Raw genomic sequence first — 9025 nt, 5'->3', positions numbered from 1 at the left:
ACACCTGCATTCACAAAATTGCAGTGTTACAGAGTTTTTCAGGGTTCCTGTAGTCAGCTACCTACTGCTGGGGCCGTGTCATGTCATTTCCAGGTTAGTGAAAAGGAAAGCTGTAAATCTTCATGCTTTATGCTCAAGGTGCAGCACACAGACATGAAAGGATGGCGGCACTTGGGGATGAGGAGAGTTGGAACCTGGGGGATTTCCCAAAAAACAGAACAAGGACATCAGGTGCTGACACTAGATGTGAAAACATAAGCAGGTTGCAGAGCACCTGAAATTTCAAAGCAATAAAGGAAATATGAACATAGAAAATAACAGAGCATTGTGCTTTCATAGCAAAGAAGTATAGTTTAATTGCAGATCAGTTAGGAAAACATGATCTGCATAGCATAAGAAATGTGGAGAATGGACCAGGAAGACTTTCCATTTCACAGATGATCCAAGAAAATAGTAAGATGATAAGGAAACAGAAGTGGCAAATGCATGCCAGTGTTGTATTGTTTTGTCTTGTCTCATTTTCTTTGTTGTTTCTGATAAATAACATAAAGAATTCTTGGTATTTTAGACCACTATGCAAAAGTTGTGTGCCTATTAATCATCCCTAAGGACTGAGCTGAAAGCCCCAAAAGCCTAAAGTAAAAAAATTATAATGGTAGAGTATCTGCAACTCAACAAAATTTGTAGGACAAAGACAATGCACAATTTCATTTCCTTCAAGGAGTGAGACAGAAGTACACTTCCACAATGTGTACTACAGAAACCAGCATAAGAAATCATTAATGATATCTGCTGAAATCAAGTATCAGGCTTTGTTCTCAGTTCACTTTTTGTCACATTTATATTAGTACACCTTATATGACGATAGGATCATAAAAAGCTTTTATGATTAAAAAGCTTGAGTGGTGCTTGTTTGCTTTTCAGTTGGTGAGACCCAGCATAATCTAGACTGATGCACATGAAAGCAGGCTTTCACAGACTAGTGGCAATAACACATGAGGGCCTTTCAATTTAGGAGCATACTGCGTCCAAAAGACCTGGTGGCTTTCAGGGCACGCAACAAAGCTCATGTGCACAATCTGATTTCTGCTAATGAATAGCCATGCTCAGACAGCTGAGAAGTAGTTCTATTTCCACACCCTTAAATGTGAACCACTTACTGTGTCTCTACAAAACTGTGTGTAGTTCGGTATTTGATTTAATGGTAATTATTTCTTATTCTTCTCCACCTGGCTTCTGAAGGAAGTTGGCCTCTGACACCACTTAAGCAGAAATAGTTTGTAAATTTGTTTCCCAAGGGCTTTGTGATTGCTTTTGATAATAGGTGCTGCTGATGTAAATCGCTGTTATTATCATCAGTGACTCAGTAATCCATTGGTTATTGATCTATTAAAACTTTTTCATTTTAAAAGACAGGAATAAAAATTGTGCTTCAGCCTGCATTTCAAAACTTCATTAAAAGTTTAATTAAATTTATATAGTTTTGCAAGGAAATCAGGATGCATGAGTTGAATGCAGTATGGGTTTGGATTTTAGCTCACTGTTTTAAAGTCTTCTGTTGAAATGTTGATGGTTTCTTTCATTTTTGGCTATTTCTATCACCAGTGGAAGACAAAGCAGCAAGTCAAAAGGAAATTATTTTTTTTCCCACTAACTGTTGAGGGGTTATACATGAGTAACAGAGATACAATAGCTAACTCATAGATGCCAAAAACTAGGTAAAATTACTTCAATTCTAAACACTTGACTTTGAAAAGTGTACTCAGGTCAATTCCTAAGCCATCTTTTCTTATAAACTAATTAAACACTGAAGTGAAATAACAATCAAACCCTCATTAATAGGAAAGAGTTGCCTTAGGTATCAGAATATTAGTCCAGAAGAAACTTTCAAACTTTCTTCTGCCACCAGCTGTAAAAACCAGGGGCAGCTTATAAAAGGAAGGCTGATACAAAATAACCCTAGCAGAAAAAGTAAGAGAGGCTGAAATTATTCTGCACAGAAATTGCAAACAGTACAGGAAACCCTCTGAAAAGGTTAGAAGTTTCAGTCACTGAGGCTGCCTCCACCTGGACCATAACCTTCTCGGGTACAGGTGGAGTAAGCAGGACCATCCTCTGTTACAGGTCTACACTATCATTAAACACAAGTAAGACACAAGCAAATTGGGATAAAGGCATAATGTTCTTAGAAATTGTTAGGTACTATGGCTGCATAAGCACAGCTTAAGTGGAATGCCTATTGTTCGCTGCAAATATGTTTTAATAATAGGGCAATTTGTTTCTTCCACTGAATTTGCCAACTGATGGTAGAAACAGTTCTGTAAAAGTCATCTAGGAAAAAGAACAAATGGGAACAATTATTGTTCCAGAGCAGATTTCCTAAATTGAAGCTTCCTGCAAAAAGGCTGAAAATACTTGCTTTAGCTAATGCTCTTTTCTTGTTTGTTTTGTTTGTTTGGGGTTTTCTTTATCTGTAGAGTATACACAGTTTTGTAATGCCACAGCTGCTAAATTATGTATTTCTAGTTTTCTTAAAGCTGTCAATCTCTCTTCCCCTATATAGATAGATGTAGATAGGTTGATATATTGATTCATTAATTGAATTGTTTGTGAAAGCAAAGGATATTTAGGAAAAATCAGTCCTGCTCTTTCTTTTAAAACAGGCATTTGCATGTATATAGGCACAAAAATATTTATGAATATATCCCTTCAACTTCAAAGGTGCCCTTCTTTACTCCAGGTCAATGTGTTAGGCCTACAAGGTACTGTCTTTCAGTACACTGTCATGATGGTAGATGCCTTCAAGTAAAGTAGAATTTGCCTGACCTGACCTCTTGTATGTAGAATAGGGCATCTGGAAAAAAACTGGCAAGGAGCTGATGGTAATGAGCCTCTGAATTTTAAACATATTTTCTTTGCTACAAATTTGCAGCAGTAACACACTTATCTCACAGCATTTCACAAATGTTGGTGACCCTTACCCAGACAGCTTTGAAAATATAATTCTTGAAGTAGAAGACACACACCTAATAAATTCAGTTCTGAAAGACTCACAAGTCAGGAATCTTCACAAGGCCCCAGTGTTAGTTTTACATGCAGACCACACAAAGCTTCAGTCTTACCTGAGCATATAACTCCCTTAAGCGTTTGCAAATGTCTGTATGAATATATATGTTGCTTGACTGAAGTATGAAGTAATTAATACATATTATGGTTGCTCATGGTGGGTTAACCTAAGAAAATTACTGTATATACAACAAATGATGCAAACCAAACAGTACCTAGAAACAGTTCTTTGTCTCCCCAAAGGGAATATAAGAATACTAACTCAAAAGGAGGTGGTGACACTATGAGTTGAAAACCATCCTGCCATCAAAGTTTAGTTTTACAAGATGCATTTCATTTCTCAAAGCTGATTTCACTCAATGTATTAACATGAAAAATGCTTTTGAGCTTTTCTTGGTGAGCGCTCTGAAGAAACTCAGGACTGAGCAGCCCACGCTGGTTTAATCTTCTACCAGCAGAACCAGGGAACCATCATCCCAGAGACCTGCAAATAAGTGCCATCACTGAAATTTGCAAGGGGATAGAGGATTTGAGCATCCCTGCAGTTATTGGTTTCTTGGTTTCTCTATTTAGACTTCAAGAAGTAGTGCTTCTTAATGTAAACCATGCTAGTACTTTAGAAATGCCACTAGCTCCTTCATGTCTTGCCTGACAAATGACTGTCAGAGCACAGTCCTTTCAGGGACTTTTGACGCTGCCTCATTTGAAGTTGTCCTATATATGCAAGAAAAATCCTTCTATTAATCCTCTGAGAAGCTTATTTGTAAGGAGGAATTTAAAATCACAGTGGGAATAAAAATCTGTGTTGTGGCTTGTGTGGTACTTTTGTGATAATGAGCTGCACTTGAATTACTTAACATGTTTTCAAGTATATCTGCACCATTTGGGTGCAGACTATGATCCCTGCAGTACGCCATTGGATAGACAGGGAAATATATTTACAGGAAGCACTACTTTTACAGTGTAGGTGGTGACATGTCACTGTAACAATTTAAGAGGTCATTGTGTGCTCTGCACAAAAAAATCTTGCTCCAAGCCTGAGCTCCTGAATTTGGGTAAAATGAACAGAGAAACTGCCTGAATTCTATGCTGTACACAGCACAAAGGCTGCTTCTTAAGAATGTCAAAAGTAAATAAATGGAACTCCCTCTCTCTAAGAATTGTAGAGATGGTAGTGGTGAGACATGGCTAGAGCAAAACTGACTTTTCTTCTTTTTTTTTCTTTAGTTTTCTGTTTATTTTCCAGCAGGTATCATCATCTGGAAAAGACTTCATAGGTACAATGACTTGTAATTTCTTCCCCAGAAAGCTAACAATGCCAAAAAAGGAAGGGAGATTTTTTTGGTGAGTGACTAATGAGGAACATTCGAAACAGATCATAAAGCAAAGAGGTCAAGGTGATGACAGATATGGTCCTAAAAATGTTGTGGATCTTCTTTAGCTGTGTTTGGTTTATTATGCAATTTCTTTGCTGTTGGTGATTTTGGCACAGTTATTGTAACTGCTCTGTAAATTTTTGTACACTTAGCTCATGACCCTTTGAATATTGGTTGGTTTGTATTTTTCGCAAGCATTGATTTCAGCTAAAAATGCATTCCACCTCCCTCCTCCCGTTCTCCTTCTCTCTTGATTTTTCCTGGTTCATTGGGATTATTTATGGCTCACTGGATAATTTCAGAAAGTGTTTGGGTTTTTAAAGCTAGTTCCTAGGCTCAATTACTTCAGTCTTGCAGTGCAGAGTTTTTGATACTAAATAGGATTGCCTTGAAGATGTACTGAGTTCCCATCACTTGCAGCGACATCCCACAAATAAAATCCAGCATTTCTGAGAACTGGAGAAAGCTGTTCTTGGTCCCCTACCAAACTGTCTAGCTTGGGAAATGTTTTATAATGTTTGGCACCCAAAACCATCTCCTGTCAGACAGGGATGTTAACTCTACTATATCTACATAAAAGTTGTAACAATCTAGAAATCAAAAGAACATCAAATAATATTCATTCATAGTTGGGGCTAAAATCTACTTACTATAGTTACATCCCTCTTTGGTATTAGCTAACGTAACACTGATAAAGGTTCTATTCAGTCACTGTCTTCAGCAACTATAAACCTGGGCATCTGCTTGGTTGTTTTTAGATTGCTTCATTTAGAAAACAGATTCATTTGCTAAATTAACTTTTTTTCTTGATTACTGATTATGTTCATGGCTTTCAATACCATAGAAAATGGTAAAAGCTCATCTGAATAAAAATTAAAGCACAGTTACTTCTAGTTCAGTTTGAAGTAATACCTCTCACTTAGCTTTCAATACTAAATTCTTGTTCTTTGTATATATTATTCTCTAAATGTAGTCTGGGTATGGTTTACAACAAGCATTACTACATGACATTTTTATGTGACTCTTGTCATGTGTGAAATATGAATTTTGTAGATGGCAACAGCAAGATTTGAAATATCTCAAAAGGGAAAATAGAAAAATCCTGCTTGCCAGTTTTTCCTTCAAATGAATATAGGGTTTAAAAAGACACTGGGCTGATAGCACAGAAGAGTTTATTTATCTGTGAAACCTGTCTAGCACCAGCAACAACAGCAGCTTCTTCCTCATTTCTATGCTGATGCGCTTGACTCTGAGGTGGAGTACCCATGTCTAATGAAGCATCTCATTAGTCACTCTAGACATGGCTTACTAATGTTATTGCTAAAAAAGGTACTGATATCTTCCTAGTACAGATGTTTGACCATAGTGAAATTTACATACATCAAAAATACATTTTTCAAAATAAATGAAAAGCTGCTGTGTTGTGGTAAGTTGCATTAGCATTTAGTGACTTAGGAAAAGTGGATTTTGTGTATCAGAAGCATTTTTCTGATCTGTCAGGCAAATTAACTTTCTCTAGAGCTAAGGCTAACAAGCTTTGCTAAAGTCAAGCCTTTGAAAAATACAACTAATAAAACTACAGTGGACAGCTTTCAGTTAGTCGAGTACCTCTGGAACAGTGCAGGCATCAAAAGTTCCCATATTCAGCCTGAGTTTTAAGAAAAGCTGAAGTACTTGTCATAATAAGTATCTACTTGACTCCATCCCTATTCATCAAAGCACCAGAAATTTGCTTGAATCCCACTATAATCAATGGGAATATTCACATACTTAAGTAAAAATTCTAGTACTTTGGTGGAACTTAGTTGGTCTTAGTGGGGTGTAGACCCTGAGAGGAGCACATGACATAAAATCCGGTTGTGCAACAATCTTGACTATACAAAATTAAGAGGTGGTCCTGCCCCTGTACTCTGCTCTTGTGAGACCTTACTTGGAGTATTGTGTGCAGTTCTGGTGTCCTCAACATCAAAAGGACATGGAACTGATGGAACAAGTCCAGAGGAGGGCCACGAGGATGATCAGGGGACTGGAGCACCTCCTGTATGAAGATAGGCTGAGAAAGTTGGGGCTGTTCAGCCTGGAGAAGAGAAGGCTGCATGGAGACCTCCTAGCAGCCTTCCAATATCTGAAGGGGGCTATAAGGATGCTGGAGAGGGACTCTTCATTAGGGACTGTAGTGACAGGACAAGGGGTAACGAGTTAAAACTTAAACAGGGGAAGTTCAGATTGGACATAAGGAAGAAATTTTTTATTGCAAAGGTGGTGAGGCACTGGAATGGGTTACCCAGGGAGGTTGTGAATGTTCCATCCCTGGTGGCATTCAGGTCGGACAGAGCCTTGGGTGACATGTCAGGGGGGTTGGAACTACATGAACTTAAGGTCCTTTCCAACCTTAACTATTCTATGATTCTATGATTCTAAAATTTGAGATTGTAAACCTGAAAGAGAGGAGAAAACTTGAATTTATTTTGTGAATTTGTTTAACAGCTCAAAGGTCACATCCTTGAAAAAAAAAGTCATTGCCCATTCAGGGGTCTGGATGATTTGATTTTCTTATTATTATTGGTGAGTCACTGAAGTGTTAAATGAAAACCCACTGCTGTAGGCAAGAGGGAGAAACTCTTGGCTGGGTGAGAGTAGGAGAGGCAAACTCTTTCATTATACCAGAAACTGCTCCCAAGGAAGAACTGAACAAAAAGCTGCTCTGTGCTTATACTCCACTTGTTTAACAAGCTTACAGTTCAAGAAACTACTCTCTTATCACCGCAAGTATTGATTGCTTATCAAATCTAGAGACCCTGTGGCCATCTATAATAAGACAGTCTGAAGTCATTGTTTTCCAACTGATTTTCTACCACTTTTTGAAACTTGATATATGCGGTATTATTCTTCACAGAAAATTAGGTGGGCAACATCTCAAGTGCCCATATGATGTTCTCCACTGATTCTTATCTTCTCACATCCATACGCACAGCATCACAATACCTGTGGCTTCAGAATTTCTCATTTCTAAAAGGAATACAGATATATGTGTATGTGTATATGCATATGTAAGTGTATATAAATATTTTTGGTTTACTATACAATGCATATATATGTATATATATCTCATATATATACATATACACACAAATATGTATATCATACAAATACAGGCTGGATGGAGACTGGATTGAGAGCAGCCTTGAGGAGGAGGACTTGAGGGTATTGATTGATGAGAAGCTCAGCATGAGCCAGCAGCATGCACCTGTAGCCCAGAAAGCCAGCTGTATGCTGGGCTGCATCAAAAGTATCATGGCCAGCAGGCCAAGGGAGATGATACTGCCACTCTACTTTGCTCTTGTGAGACCCCAGCTGCAGTACTGTGTGCAGCTCTGGGGCTCCCAACAACACAACAGGGACATGGACCTGATTTAGCGAGTCTAAAGTAAGGCCATGAAGATGATCAGAGAGCTGGAACACCTCTCATATGAAGACAGGCTGAGAGCTGGGCTTGTTCAGCCTGGAGAAGAGAAGGCTCAGGGGAGACCTCATAACAGCCTTCCAGTACCTAAAGGGAGCCTACAGGAAATCTGGAGAGGGACTTTTTACAAAGTGTAGTGACGAGACAGGGAAGAATGGCTTTAAACTGGAAGAGAGGAGATTTAGATTAGATATAAAGTAATTCTTTATTGTGAGGGTGGTGAGAGACTTTTGTAATTTGGAGTTGTGTTTTGTTTTCAGACAGAAATTTGTTTAAAATTTTTATTTTTTAACTGAGAAGAATCATTTTGAGATGGGTGTATGAATACTTGTTTTTACTTTATTCCTTGCAGTCAAAACCTATGAAGTTAAGAATACACCATCTTCCACTGAAAAGGAGTGGAGGAGATTAGTTTTCTCCCCTTTTTACTTGCCCTCCTGTGTATCTCTTATCACTGACAGGAATAATATTGTTTTATAATTAATTTTATTTTGGTTATTTTAGAATAAAGAAGCAGACAATGGCAGCATAAACTGAGCCTAGAGACTGAAGTCTTTTCCAAAGAAGCAGACTTACATTTTCCTGAGTGTGAGATTATTAATATTAGTAGCCTCTTCTAAGATGGCACTCTTCTAAGAAAGCCAGAAAAGGCAGGCACTCTGTGCTTGCCATTATTGGGAAATTTCTGGACCCTAATGATAAGCAATCTTGAAGGATGTTGTAGTTTAATCCCATAAGTAGCTAAACCCCACACAGCTGCTCAAGGAGGGAGAGAATCACAAGGGCAAAAGTGTAAAAACTTGTGGGTTGAGATAAACACAGATTAACAGATAATACAAAACTGCACACACAAGAAAAGCAAAATAAAGATTTCATCCACTGTTTTCCAATGGCAGGCAGAAAAATTGGAAGAAAAGCAAGACTCCATCAGGCATAATGGTGACTTGGGAAGACAGATGTCACCCCATCCTCCTTCTTCCAGGCAGCTTTTATTGCTGAGCACAAGATCACAGTGTATGGGATATCTCTTTGGTCAGTTGGGGTCAGCTGTCCCAGCTGTGTCCCCTCCCAGCTCCTTATGCACCCCTAGCCTGCTCTGCAGTGGGTGAGAAGCAGAAAA

Source organism: Pezoporus occidentalis, unplaced genomic scaffold (genome assembly GCF_034315485.1).
Source record: "Pezoporus occidentalis ecotype Australia unplaced genomic scaffold, CSIRO_AGI_Poc_V1 ctg129, whole genome shotgun sequence".
NCBI lineage: Eukaryota > Metazoa > Chordata > Aves > Psittaciformes > Psittacidae > Pezoporus > Pezoporus occidentalis.
The sequence above is the reverse complement of the archived record's forward strand: the minus strand, read 5'-3'. Positions refer to the sequence as shown.